This window comes from Megascapheus bottae, chromosome 26 (genome assembly GCF_031878675.1).
Source record: "Megascapheus bottae isolate mThoBot1 chromosome 26, mThoBot2.hap1, whole genome shotgun sequence".
Classification (NCBI taxonomy): Eukaryota; Metazoa; Chordata; class Mammalia; order Rodentia; family Geomyidae; genus Megascapheus; species Megascapheus bottae.
In genome coordinates, this window is record NC_143534.1 from 7,790,187 (window position 1) to 7,804,349 (window position 14,163).

Sequence of the window (14,163 nt, forward strand, 5' to 3'; positions counted from 1 at the left end):
ATGCATGCTAGGCAAGCACTCTACCACTAGGCCAAACTCCCGGCCCCAACATCATGTTTTCTTGTTTGAAGTTGGACCACATTACATTGCAGTCTTATGATTCTACTTTTCCAAAATAATCAGAGGATAATATATATCTCAGAGACATGGGTTAAGGCTGAACAAGGCAAAATTACTTTTGAAATGGGAAATAATATGATTGGCCAAACCCAAAAATGTTCCTTAAAAGATGATAAACTGTATTTTGGGATGGAATCTATTGAAGGCACATAGAAGAATTTCTAAGGACATTGCAAATATTCTTGAGTAAGATACAAGATACAAAAACATTGGAAATGATAATGCAGCCATTGAAGTCATACTTCAGAACTGCTCAAGTGAAGGAATGGCAAATTTAGCAAACAGATCGTCTTGATTCATTTTGTAAAAGATGCTCTTGCATCCTGGGTAGCTGATGTCTTTGAACTCTGATTAGATATTGTAAATATTGAAATCAGATATCAGCTTTCATTCACTAATAAAAACATTACATTAAACAAGTTCTCTTCTATGTTGTTGTTGTTATGGTTTGCCTAAAGAAAGGACAAACTCAAAACAACATCCTTTGTGTAGACAATGACTATTTTGAAGTTAGAGTTGAATTTAGAGATAATTTAGACTAGATAAAATGGTACATGCGTTTAATTTTTACCTCTCAGGATACAGAAGCTGGTGGAAGCCCATCTGGGCTACACAGAAAGGCTCTGTTCAAAACAAGAGCAAAACAAACAACAACACTAGCAGAAACAAAATGCAAAAAAAGCAACAGCAAAGCTGGACATGGATTCTAGAAGCAGGAGGAAAAATATCACAGAGAAAACACGAAGCAATAAAGTGCCAAATTAGGGCCTGTTGAGGCTAGTGCCTTGTCATATGTTCAAGTATTATTTTTTTTTCTGGCATGGTCAAATGTGGCCAAAAGAATGTGTTCTCCAGTTTCTGGCAAGAGATTGCTATGAACTATCACCAGCTTTAGTAATGGGACTTTCTGTTCTGCAGTTATAGGCATACAAAAATGCAAGATGGGGCAAACAGATAAACCTTTTGTGTGCATAATTAATAACTCACACTTGGATTTCTGTATCTCATTAGAGGTAGTTGTCTCACCTTTTACTAGAGGAGACAAGCTTTATTTTTGTAGTGCTCTGCCCTATTATGTTCAACAATAATAATTCACAGTGACAGATGTAATCCACCAAACTCATTATTTTCAACCCCGATCCATTTATTTTACATTACCAATACAGTGTTGATGCCTATCGTTCCCCAGACCGGAGTGCTCGATGAAATGTTTTATTGCAATATGTCAGAGTCTAAATAATTAACAGCAGGAAGGAGGCTGAAGCCTTCCAAAGTTTCTGCGTGTATTATAAAATAGTATGTAACGCACCCGTGCTCACAAGAACAGGTCTCAGCGATGTGGTTTTGATTAGATGGCTACATTTGGTGCAAACCTGGAAGGGATCACCTGGAGAGGGACATTTCCCCTTAAAGACTGAAAGATTTTGTGTGTGTGTGTGTGTGTGTGTGTGTGTGTATTTGTATTTGTTACACTTATGGGGGGGAATTGGAATCCTTTTCAAGAGTTAAAATCTCCATGAGAAGTCTCGCTCATAATTGAACACAGTTTTCTTGATTTATAGTCCTTCAGAATCCCCGGGGTGGGACTGAAGGGTATTGTCATCTGATAGGTAGTGTAGGGCTATGTGACTTTCTTTGACTTTAAAGAAATCACAGGGAAGTTTGAATTGCAACTATTCAACCTTGAAGGGAGACGGACTAAATGAAACACCTGTTTTTCTGATTACTGTGCCACAAGGCCTTTTAATTAGTTTGTGGAAATAGGAGTTTTAGTTATTGAGGCATATGCTGATTTTTCCCCCAAGAAAATGGACATGTGACTACACACCATTAATTTGTGATTATTATTGAACCTAGAATGCAATTTAAAGAGATTGCCTATAAATAGATACATTTTCTAGACTAGAAAAGAGCTAGAGAATAAAACTGGAGAAAAGAAATCCATAGGAAAATGTTCCATCTTTTATGCCAGAACAATTGCTTGTTCTGATGTTCACAATAAAACATTGACTCTTATGAGAACTTCAGCTGCATGTGCTGGAGGGAAATCTCAGTGCTTCTTTTATGGATATTAATTCTCTTAATCTCATGGAAGTCCTGTTTCAAAAAAATTAGATAGGAAGTCAGAGTATGGGACAAAAGCCAATGACACGATAATAATCATGGTCCTGGAATCTTGCCTTCATATTGTTTTCGATGTGGAGGAGTAAAGCGCTCTTTCCAATGTGTTCCAGTGCTTTAATGCAGGCATTAAGAAAATACGACTGAATCGGCAGGTGATCCTTCCACTTTAGCTAGAGGTCATCTTAAGGTCGTTTTCAAGGACTTCAACTCTTGCAAGTGAAGGAAAGAGACATTTCTTTGGCTTGCTTCTGATTGGTTGTTAGACACCTCTGCAGCAAAGGGTGAGGATGAGGTCTCTGCTGGGGCCACTTAAGATATGAATCACGAGGACTGATGAAACCGGGAAACCCTGGATTCAAGATGAAGAAGATAATAGCAACTCTGTGATCCTATCTTATCATTTCATTACCCACTTTCTCTTTAGTCTGCCTAATGGGAGCTTCCGTAAGTGCTTACAGTTAAGTTGGTTTCAGGGAAAGGCTTCTAATGAATTATTCCTTGAGAATGAATGAAACCAGCATGGGTAGCATATTGGAAAGGTGATCACTGAAGAGGAAGAGAAGGTCCCCAAACCAAAGAACATCTTTACTATTAATACAACGACTACTACTAATAATAATTATAAACCATGAGAACAGAAATACAAAAAAACAACAAACTTTCCCAGTGGCAGGAGTGACTCAACTGTTGTGAAACTTGAATTTCTCTCATTGTTTACATCTAAATAAGAAACATACCTGGCAACAGCATGAGACAGAACATGTCTTCTCATTTTTCCATGTAATTTACACCATGCTTTTGGCTCAAAGTGCTGATTACAAAATAGAAGAGCAATTGGATAGCACAGTGCAGTGGATTTCCACACCTGTGGCAGAAGACTGGGTTGTTTTGATTAAAGACATAATTGTGATCCATTTCACAATGTTGATCACAATTTCATCACCTGTGCCTGTAAGGAGAGGAAAATATATGAGGGGTACAGCAAAGTGCAAACTCATTAAAATTGTGGGCAAGAAATTATGGTCGTTACATTTAAAGGGAAGGAGCAATATTGCATTTAATTAAATAAGGTTTGCAGAGTGTTTCATGAATATTGCTAAGACTGTGCAAACTTGAGCAAGGGATTTACTTAAATTTATATTGACGGGATTATTTTAAGTGCATAGAACTTGGGGAGAAAGAAGATAAATCATCCTGAGAGATGCCTTGCCTTGCATGATATTTTGTTAAGCAAAAGAAATAAATTGATCCTAGCTACTCAGGTGGCTGAGATTTGAGAATTGCAGTTTGAAACCAGCCTGAAGAGCAAAATCCACAAAGCTTCTTATCTCTAATAAAACTCCCCCAAAGCCAGAAGTGGTGCTGGGTTCAAGTGACAGAGGACTAGCTTTGAGCAAAAAGATCAGGGACAGTACCCAGACCCTGAGTTCAAGCCCCAGGGTATTAAAAAAACCCCACCAAAACCAAAACTCTCCCCCTCGCAAATCTTACTTGAATAAGATGATATGCAATTGACTATTTAGTTTTGGAAAAAGCTGACATCTTAGATCATAGGTGTTTACAAAAAAATGTAACATCTCTCTTTAGCTATTACAAAACAGAACCTTAGAAGATCTAAGAATTTCAACAGTAAAAACTTTTTACAAGTTTTAATGGGAGTCTCAGAGCATATATTTTGAGAGCTCACAAATGAATCTGAGCCCTTAGTAAAACATTGTCAAACTTCAATAAACAGCTGCTCTTCTCAATTCCAATGTACCTCAGTGAAATGGAGCTTTAGGGTACTAAAATTAATGTAGAATAAGTCCCATATCTTTTTTTCTGTCAATCAAAAGATTTGGCCTGCATATTATTCCTGAGTACCTGAAGAAAATGTTACCGGCATCTGTTGACAAGCATATTCTTAAATGCAATCTGCAGCCAAATTTTTATTGAGGGTTTGTTATCTCAAATGTGTTTGGAACCATTTTTTAGAGATAGAGCAGGGTGAGTTAGCTATATGGATAATGTTATTCTTCTCTGCTTTCCACCTAGAAATATGGATGATAAAGACACATGAAAATTAAGATGATTGCTTAAACACTGACAGTTGAAGTTAAACATTTAAATTAAATATTAAGTTAAAGTATAACTATTTAGCATCAAATTCAAATTGGAAAATATTTCTGTGGCAGTATTTCATGCCAAGAGGTTTGGAGAAGGAGAGCAGGAAAAAGATAATTAGTTACAAAGGGACGGGAGAGGCTTTCCAGCTATGCTGAAGAACCTTACCTGACATGAATATACAGCTTGTCTTAATAACTCACAGGTATGTACAAGGGATCTGGGTGTTGGAAATTGGAGTGAAATGATCACTAAGATATTAGGTTTATTAAATGGAATCAGCTTGTGATTGGGGGGGGTGATAAATGCCAATTGATGACAATATCCTATGAAATAAAGGCGAATGATGAATTTGTAATGGATGGAAACACTTAGCACCTTACTTACAGAAGTTTGGAATTAGAAGTTCAAAGTCAGACGACCCCACTTAGGGAGCAGAGATTTCTGGAAGAAAGTTGAATTTGAGTTGGTCTTTTATAAATGCATCTAATTAGGGGATCTTCATGCAGGAAGACGCAAATGTCAGAAAGAGGGCAGACATAAGTAAATGCAGGCAGAATGATTTATACCTGAAATCTTCAGAGTACATTGTAATGCATAGCCGGCTATCAGAGGCATTATCTCGTGTGGTTCTTCCAAGAGCCTCTTCAAACAATGGTGTGGTTGTTATTATTGCTCGGTCTTACAGACAGATGTGCACACGGATTCAGTACGATTGTACAGGGGCCAGAGATGACTCTCAAAATACAGGTATTTGACACTGTGGCTGACTGCTATAGCTAGATTGTAGTGTAAGGAAAGCCAGTGCCTTAGTAGATCACAGAGATCTGGCCAGTGGTTGCTGAATGAGCCGGAATACAACACACAATGTGATTTATTAAAAATAAAAGAAAATACTGAGACAGGTGCTGATGGATCATGCCTGTAATCCTAGCTACTCAGAAGGCTGAGATCTGAGGATCACAGTTCAAAGCCAGCCTGGCCAGGAAAGTCTACAAGACTCTTACTCCCAGTAAACTACTCAGAAGAAGCCAGAAGTGGCTCTGTGGCTCAAGTAGTAGAGAACTACTGGTAAGCCAAAGAAGTTCAGGGACAGCACTGGGTCCTGTGTTCAAGCTCCAGAACTGGTGCGCGCACACACACACACACACACACACACACACACACACACACACACACACACTCCTGAATTTATGACAAGTAGTAGTCAAGAGATAATCTTTTAACAATTGCTTTCAACCTGAAACTGGAAAACTTAAACCCCACGGAACATTAAAAACAAAGCAAACACAGCACACACATAAAAAAATAGAAATCAAAGGCCAATAAAAACAAAAGAAGAGACAATGTTAACACATAGGAGAGTTCTCATGGTTTGTATTTTCTCCTCATTTCTGAGGGTTGAAGCGACCTGTTGTAATTCACTAATCTCTTTTCATTATGAATTATAATGGCACTTGCATGCATTTAAAGATGCACACCTGTGCCCTTGATTCCTTTAAACATGTCAGCAGGCATAAAGCCACCATTTTAATAGGTAAACAGAGATCATTGAAGCAGAGTGGCATATTTTCTTAGGTCAATTTGTCTACTAAAGTTAGTTTGCCTATCTCAGAACAACACACAGAGAAGCCAGGGTTGAAAATGAATGAACAAAATATATTCAATCCATAATCAAATGAAAATGTTTTGGGATTGGAGCCAGAGAACATTTCTAGGTTAGGCTTTCTTCTGCACCTAAGTTTAGCCACCTGGCCTTCTATTTTAAGAGCCATTCAATTTTCTGAAATGAGGGATTTGCCTTTTGATGAAGAAACCATCATTTTGTTGTAAATATGGAATGGGACATGTCCTTGACTTTGGTCATACCAAGTTCCACTGCTCACCTGTGTCACATCCCACTGCAAGGACAGAAACAGCCATAATTGGCAATTATTACAATAAAATTTATGGGTTAAAATCCTCCAAATTTCTAAAATCAAGAGCTAAGAAGTTTCTTAAATTTCAAGAGGCTTGAAATTTTAATAAAAGGCACAATGTTATTCTATTTTATTTGAACAAAGATGAAAAACCGGGCCAGGAATTTGGCCCAATGGTAGAGTGCTTGCTTAGCATGCACTAAGCCCTGGGTTTGATTCCTGGATATCACATATGCAGAAAAAGCCTGAAGTGGTGCTGTGGCTCAAGTGGTTCAGCATTAGCCCCAAGCACAAAAAGCTCGAAGACAGTGCCCATGACCTGAGTTCAAGCCCCAGGACTCCCCAAACCCCACACACAAAAAGATGGAAAACATACCTGAGCTGTACCCATTATTTTTTAGTCATCTTTAAGGAGTTGTGCAAAGCAGTTTCAATTTAACATGTCGGTTTATAAATTCCATGAATCTCAATATCATTTCTCCCATCATTCCCCCTCTCTCTCCCAACTACACCCATTCCCTCAAGTCCACTATTAATTAAATTGGTCGATAGAATTATCAAAAATTTAACAGTAGGGAATATTTTAAATTCAGTTTAACACTGCCAAAGATTATGGCTACTAAAATTTCCTCGAGAATAATATTGTATGCCACAGAATCTTCATTTAGTTTATGGAGAGGATCATAATATCTGCTCCCATAAAGCTTAAAACCCACAGGGAATTATAATAAAATAAATGTGCAATAAGTTCTGGAATGGTATGATTGGAAAGTGGATACAGGGGATATTGGCTTCAGATAAATCGTTGTTTTAAAGCGCACTGCTGTGATTGTTCCAATTTTTTATGTGAATTACAATTTCATTGCATGAATTCTAATGGTTTGCCCAGCTCCTCAAAGTCCTTTGCAATGAATAGTTCACTTAATTTATCAATGGATGCTTCATGTGTTTTTTCTTGGAGTTTTATGGCCTTTAGTCTTTCATTAAAGTTTTTTTTTTAATCTGCCATGGTTTGAATATGGCTCATTCCCTCTGAAACTCATGCTCTAATTGGATGTGTTGATGCTGAGAGATTGTAGGATCTTGAAGAGATGACTGAGTCATGTGAACATTTGTCTCATGATGGATTAATGCCGTTATTGTGGGATTGGGTCCGTTACTGGAGAGACTGTTACAAGTAAGGCCATCCTTCTGTTTTACTGTCCTCACCTCATGCTTATTTGCTTCTGCTTTTCCATCCTGTTCAACACTCAGCACAGGGGTCTTACCTGCTGTAGTCACCTAATCTTAGACTTCCTGGCTCCAGAAATGTCAGCACTAGCATTCTTTCTTTTCTCAATGATTTGAGTCATTGGTATCCTCTATTATAGCAAGAGAGAGGAAAAAAGGATGCAATCAATGTTAAACTATAATAAAAGGTGTGGATCTGTTTGTTTTATTTTTAGCATATGGATATTCAATTAATGTAACACCATGTTAAAATATCTACCTCTTCTCTACCAAACTCCTCAATCAATTGCATTTTCAGTTTGTTTCACATTTCTAAACCTATTTCCATAGTTGTTAGCACACTAGTCCACAAATTACTCTTAGTTCAAATAACAGAAACAACCGTATAAGTGCAATATTTTCTCTTGTAAACTCTCTTTCACTTTATTCTTCCTAAGAGATTCAAAAATATTTCCATGTTTGCTTTTAAAAAGCACATCTAAAATATACCAACAGCTCAAAAAATTGAATCAATCCAAAACTAATCTCCAAAGTAACAACCATCCCATTAAAAGATGGGCCAAAGACTTAAAGAGAGTCTTCTCTGAAGAAGAAACAAAAATGGCCTATAGACACATGAAGAAATGCTCAACATCGCTGGCCATAAAAGAAATGCAAATCAAAACAACTCTAAGATTCCACCTCACTCCAGTTAGAATGGCCAGGATCAAGAAAACTAATAACAGATGCTGGAGGGGATGTGGCCAGGAGGGATCACTACTACACTGTTGGTGGAAGTGCAAACTTGTTCAACCACTATGGAAAGCAGTATGGCAGTTCCTCAAAAGACTAAACCTAGAGCTCCCCTATAACCCAGAAATTCCACTACTAGGCATTTACCCAATCGTCCAGAAACAAGGGCATACTAAATCCACTAGCACACTGATGTTCATTGCAGCACTATTTACCATAGCAAAGATAGGAAACCAACCCAGATGCCCCTCAGTTGATGAGTGGATCAACAAGATGTGGTATTTATACACAATGCTGTCAGAAAGAATGACATCACCCCATTTGTAAGGAAATGGAAAGACTTAGAAAAAATCATATTAAGTGAAGTAAGCCAGACTCAAAGGAACTTAGGCCCAATAGTCTCCCTCATTTGTCATAATCAGTAGAAACCTTGGGCTCTCCTAGCAGAGATTTACATTAGAACAAAATCTAGAGACATTAGGCCAAATACTATGACACACTAAATGTAAGGACCTCCAGGATAAGGAAACAAAAGCCATATAATGAATGACTGTTGTTCTTAATGTACTATGTTATCTCTCATCTCTTTTGCCATCCCTTGGTTATCTCATATTGTTACAATATTTTACATTATTATCTGATATATTTTATATGTGCTTAATCGGTTATTCGAAATTGGATAGGGAAGGGGGGAAATCAAGATAAGCGGGGGGAGGGTGGGAGGGAAATGGGGACCATGTCATAAGAAAGGGTATCAATGTTTGTGAAGTTATGCACCTTCTATCTGATGAATATAATGTAACCCTTCTATTAATCACAATAAAAAAGGGAAAAAAAGCACAGCACAGCAGATTCAGTTGAATAACAGGTTCCGTGTGATAATGGCTAATGAAATGATGGATGGACCTAGGAAATTACTATGGAGGTGAAGCCATGAAATCGCAGAGATAATAAGTGAGAAAATCCAATAGGATCTTTAATTACTTAAGCTCTTATGTTGTAACTTTGTTTCTGTCTTCCAAAATACCAGTTTAACCAAGAATGTCAACTCTGTTTTAGATATGATACCATATTTTCTGGAAGTGTCATGAAAACATTGACTTCTATGCTCTATCTCATGTACATGTACACAAGCATGTGCATATAATGCCATGGAGTTTATACATGTCATGTAAGACTTCAGTCTACTATGGACTTCAAATGAGATATTATTTAGTTGGAGGTGGAACATTTGTGGTAATACCATTTTCTTACTGATACTATTGGTAATGAATTTCTTTATTCAAAGTCAAATACATGCCAGAACACAACAACATTCTTCATAAGACAACTTAGATTCTATTTGTAGTTCATAATATTAAACTGTGCAGTAGATTTTGAAACTATGGATATTTTATTCTACATAGCCCTGGTAGCCCAAATTGTCTATATTAGGTAAAAATTCTCTGTGCCATGTTACGAATTCCTCTTTTTTCAACACATACACACACATACTATATGTATATATGCACATATATATAAATCATGCATTTTATTCCACAAATATAAAATTTAGACTGGCTAGGTTGAGTCAAAGTTCTTCAGAAAAATTTTAATACCTGGTCTTATATAATGAGAAGTATGGAAAATTTTAACAATGAAGAAAATATTTTACAAACTTACAGATTCATAAAGTGTTAGTCATAAAGGTGTTAGCTTTTCAGAGAAAACTAGCTTTGGAAAGAAGGAGCAAGACAAGCTGGGGCAAAATTTGACACATTCCAGTGAAAGTGTCCTAGCTGTGGATATGCCCTTAAAGGATATGACCCAGGTGAGACTTACCTACTGAAGGCAGCTAATCCACAGTGAGCAAATTATCCTGCCCTAAGGGACAAGACAGAATGTCAGCCACATGCTTGAGAAAGAGAAAATAGTGTTCTAGAAGCAGAGGAAAATGGGGGTCGAGCTAGATAGAGGCTTGCCTAGAAAATGGAGCTGAAATGGAAGCTGAGAATTTTTAGTTTGGAAGAAGAGTGTCTCAGTGAAATGTTTCTGACAGGCAAGAGATCCTCATAAAGGAACAGCGGGGCGTCATGCAGAAAAGAAGTCAGCAAATGCTGTCATGTTCACAAGACTTGCAAAGATGAATGAAAAAGACAAGCTAGAAGTTGGGGCTGGTTTCATTTCAATATGGTACAGAGCACATTACAAAGTATGATTACTCTCAACTAGGAAATAACTTTGGTTTATGCCCTTCACCATTTTTCTCTTTTCAAACACACACACACACACACACACACACACACATACACACACACACACACACACAGAAAGCCCCCAGTTATTAAGTCTAAAAAATAGTTCCACAGGGCCAGGAGTTTGGCCTAGTGGTAGAGTGCTTGCCTAGCATGCAAGAATACCGGGTTCCACATACATAGAAAAAAAAAGCCAGAAATGATGCTATGGATCAAGTAATAGAGCACTAGCCTTGAGAAAGCCCAAGGATAGTGCTTAGGCTCTGAGTTCAAGCCCAGCACTGTCAGAAAAATAGCTCCACATTTCAATGTGATATGTTCATGTGGTTGTAGATAAAAAAATGAAGAGGAACTATATCACCATGAAATTTAATATATATGATATAGATAGCCAAAGGAGGTAAGTTTGTATCCAGGAAATGTAAAACATTATGCATGTAGCTGTCATGATCAGATTATGTGAAGGAAATTGTCAACTGAGGTGGAAATGCTGGGGGTTTTGCTGCTGTTGTTCTTAGAAGTAGTCGTTGACATTTTTGGTTAAAATGTTGTTTTAGGAGATCTCAAGATTTTTTTATAATCTGTTTTTTTTTTTAGTAGAGCTCAAGATATTTTACGATCTGTGTGTCTCTACAAATAGCTGTCAGGCAGGGATCATGTGATAAATGCAACATTCCAGCTATGTTTGAACACTGTTGAGTTGAAACCACAAATGGCTCAACAGCTAATGCTTGTAATGGGTGACCTTTATATCAACTTTTACTTTCTGCTTTCTTGGTATGTGCTTTGTAAAGGATGGTGAGTCTTTTACAGATCAGGCTGTGGTGGCTAGAGAATGAAACAGGACACTAATAGTGAGACCATAAAGACAGTTGATTTGGAAAAAAAATTCTTCTTATTAGGTAAATTATTTTTTTAATATTGCCACAAGGAGGAAGTTTCATGATGACAATAGACAGTATCCCATATTTATGTATACATATGTATCTGTATATAATGGAAACCTGTACACACACACACACACACACACACACACACACACACACATGGACACCTGTACATAGAGCTATTAAAGGACACATAGAATGCTGTATGCTTCTTATCAATTATAGGAAATACATTTAGAGAAAGCCTTACGAATGTCTTCTCTATTTTCCCTGTGATCTAGGGACAAGAAGGTGATGGAAGTTACCCTTCTAAAGATTCTTAGAAGCCTCTTCTCCAAAGGAGCCGATCACTGCTTTTCCTTGGTCATTCTTATGTCTTTTAGGGAGGGGTGAGAATTCCAAGTTCATCTTTAATATTGGCCCAAAGGCTGAGTTCTAATGGTAGCCTTATATATATGGGGGTGGGTGGGAGAAGGACATAGCGAAAGGGCAGCAGGTTTTGGCTTATGAACCCAGGCTGACCTTAAACTCTCTTTCTGACTCTGCTTTCTGAGAAAGGGAACTGTAAGCTTGCACTATTATGCCCAGCAGGAAGTTACTTTTTATTTCGAGAAACTTGTGCCAACTTTCCTAAGTACTTCATGTATCTATTAAATTTTGATTGAAAAGAAAAGAAACCTTCTCTGGCACATTTCTATTGTTATAATGCCTTCTGTCTATGTGGCCAAAAGAAGCCAGTGGCATTTCCAACTGACTATCTTTGTGAACTCTTTCTACTCTTCACTGTTTAAGCAAATGACAAATGTTTTAGATTTTATTTGTATGGGTTCTTTTGGGGGCTATGTGTGAGAGATACCTTTAAAATCCATTTATTGCAGTGGTGATGCTTATGCATTTATTAAATTGTATAGTTTGGAAAAGCTAGATTTTCTTATCTCAATTTACCTCAAGTAAGTTATTATAAGTTAGTTTTACTTCTTAAACTTCTTTTCAAAATGTGGCTCCCAGAAGATGTGAATTTGTGTGGCCTGTGTTGTATTTCTCAGATGACAAGTTTAGCTTCTAGGAGACCATCAAGAACATGCCAATGTAATGGTGAGGGCCCAGTTAGAATAGAGAACAGCAGCTTAAGCATCTTACATTAGCAATGCTAAGGACAGTGCACTGCTGAAAGAAAAGATGGCGTTAACAAGAGGATCTTGAGGAGATGACACTTGATTTGACAATTCCCAAGTAGTTGTTCTAGAGCATCTTGAAATCAGCAGAGAGAAAAGCCTACCCTTTTGGGCACTGAAATTGACTTCTTTTCTGCTCTGCTCAATATTGTCAGAGACTATGTTAAAATCTATAAGACTATTTTTTTTTTCAGTTAATCCTTGGTGTAAATATGGCAACAGTTCCTAGAGTTGCCAGAATATCCTCATAGGTTTCCCAGTATTTAGTTCATACACACGTACACACACCAACACACAAAGAAAATCAAATCAAGGCTTCAATGTATATCTCTGAAATCATGTCTATCCGAAAATATGGACGGCAGCGTTTGGTAGAAAATCAGTGCAGCAGAGAAAAGGAAGGCGGCAGGTATGGTCTTTGGCCTGCTGGTTCAGAAGACTGAGGGGAGCCCAGATGTCTCTGCCCAGCCACATTGTTTCTTTTTGCTTTGCAAGTGTACTTGGGGGATTGCTCTGAAGATTCCTGGGGTGGGGATGATACACCCTTCTGGGACCCTCGGGCTTGATCCAGAAGGCTCCACATGGAGAGCTGTCCACTGGGCAGGAGTCAGTTGGTGACCTCCAGACTGGGTTAACGGATCTAACGGTTGCACGGAGCCCCCACTTGTGGACAGAGGCCACTTCCCCGGTGGCTGCCCCACTGTTCTTGTCTCTGCCTCCCTCTGACCTCCCGGGGAGTTTCTCCACCTTGGAGAAGGACGTGTGATTCTGTCCTCAAGGTCACACGCTCCGTGAAAGGAAAGACCACCCATTTGGACCAGCACTTGGCTAGGAAGGTCGAGAGTCATCACGACAAGACCTCTGACAAGAAGACTGGGGTCGGGGTGAGAAGATGAGGAAGGAGCTCAGCCACCTGGCTGCAGAGCCACGGCCATGCAGAGGGCAGGAAGCCACGTGGAGACGTGGGAAGTCGGTAGCCCCGGTATGGCCTCCACGGACCGCCAGGGAGGAAGAGAAGCTCTTAGTCCTACAACCACAAGGAACTGAATTCTGCCAAGGGAAACGTGCAGAGAAGGTGACCCCGTGCCGGCTCCAGCCGGCCGACGCTTTGATTTGAGCCTTGGATTGCCCATTGATACCCTGTCCGGCCGGCACTGCCCATGCCTTAGATTGTAAAGTGGAAAAAAAAAAAACCAACCAATGGAAGGACAACCGCAGTTCTCCCAGAAACCAAGGGCTGGAGAGGAGCAGGGCGAGAGGCCTCCAGACAGCTTCTGATCTTCAGGTAGCTGCTTAGCTCACCCGTCCATCTCGGGTCTGGGTTGGTCCTTCCTTGGCTGGACTCACTTGGGGAGATGTCCACAGCAGTTGGCACGCGCCACACGTCTGCGCCTCTAGGCCAGGTGTGCTGGGAACCCAGCTCCTGGGTCTGTCTTCTTCCTACCAAATCTGTTACCCCCGCCTGCCTGACCCCCTATCCCTGGACCTGCGCAGCTGAGGGGTCTTCTGTCTTTGCGTTGTCGTGTCACCAGCTGTCCACCCCTTTCATTGGAGCCACTTTGTTCCTGAATACTGGCAAGTGCCATATTCTCAGAAGACAGGTAGCAATCCCGCTAGCCCTGAGTCTTGTCGTGGGTAC

The 14,163-nt window shown here is 39.1% G+C and overlaps 1 long non-coding RNA gene across 1 annotated transcript; it reads right to left on the reverse strand.

The window, feature by feature from the left end:
- Positions 1–1,924: 1,924 nt before the first annotated feature.
- Positions 1,925–13,072, reverse strand: LOC150045907 (uncharacterized). The gene is made up of 6 exons (XR_016532693.1): positions 12,295–13,072; positions 10,050–10,091; positions 7,535–7,627; positions 4,108–4,274; positions 2,982–3,193; positions 1,925–2,593 (listed from the first exon to the last, which is right to left on the reverse strand). It is a non-coding gene; the product is annotated as an uncharacterized LOC150045907 (long non-coding RNA).
- Positions 13,073–14,163: the final 1,091 nt, after the last annotated feature.